This window comes from Sinocyclocheilus grahami, unplaced genomic scaffold (assembly GCF_001515645.1).
Source record: "Sinocyclocheilus grahami isolate Dianchi unplaced genomic scaffold, SAMN03320097.WGS_v1.1 scaffold2367.1, whole genome shotgun sequence".
NCBI lineage: Eukaryota > Metazoa > Chordata > Actinopteri > Cypriniformes > Cyprinidae > Sinocyclocheilus > Sinocyclocheilus grahami.
Window position 1 is genome coordinate 15,744 of NW_015507546.1, and position 858 is coordinate 16,601.

Genomic DNA, 858 nt, shown 5'->3' on the forward strand with positions numbered 1-858 from the left:
TGTGGGGGCAGCGTGCTGGAAGTCAGCAGCATGCTGGGGAGCTTTGCCAGCATATTGCTCTTCCTACATGGCAATGGCAATTCTGCCAGAAGGAAAGAGCTCAAAATACTCCCTGAAACTCCCCTTGTTGTGGGCATGTTCTTGGGAGTCTTTGCTGCCTCCTGTGGGGTCCCTCTTCATAGCTGCCACCAGGTAAGCAGCATACCCCAGGGCATTTTCAGCCACCCACCTAAATGTTTGCCCGCGAAATACACCAAACTGGATTTCAAAGAAACCCAACAGGTGCTTTCTGTTAGACAGATCTCCGTGGTGCTGACTTAAGCTTTTCTTGGCTTTGTCCAGCACTTTCTCCGGGGACAGGGGTCTTGTGTATGGCTTTGCTTTGTTGCCTTCCTTCACCTTTGCCGCTTCCACTGTATCAGTCAGATTCAGGCTGCCATCAGCCCGTCTCCTGAAGCGAGGTTCCATCTAATTTAGAAAAAAATGAAGACATAAAGACTATAGAGAAACAGACAAACACATTTGGTAACACATTAGTTAACGCAGCGGCGTATATTATATTACTATATTTACTCATGATCACCTTGTAATGTTGATTTTATATTACGCTTTGTTTGTGTAAATATTTTCCAACAAGCTCAAAATGTTGGCTAACATATCAGAATTATCCCAGAGTAAGAGGTAATTTTTTCAATAATTATTATACCATAAAATATAACATTTGTCCCACCTGAGACAGATGATTTTTCAAGTAAGTAATGGGTAGTGGATAAGGGAAAGTTCAGTCTAGTCCAGCGGGGGCGAACTGGTCCTGAGTTCAGCTCCAACCCTAATTAAAACTCACCTGCCTGTAGCTTC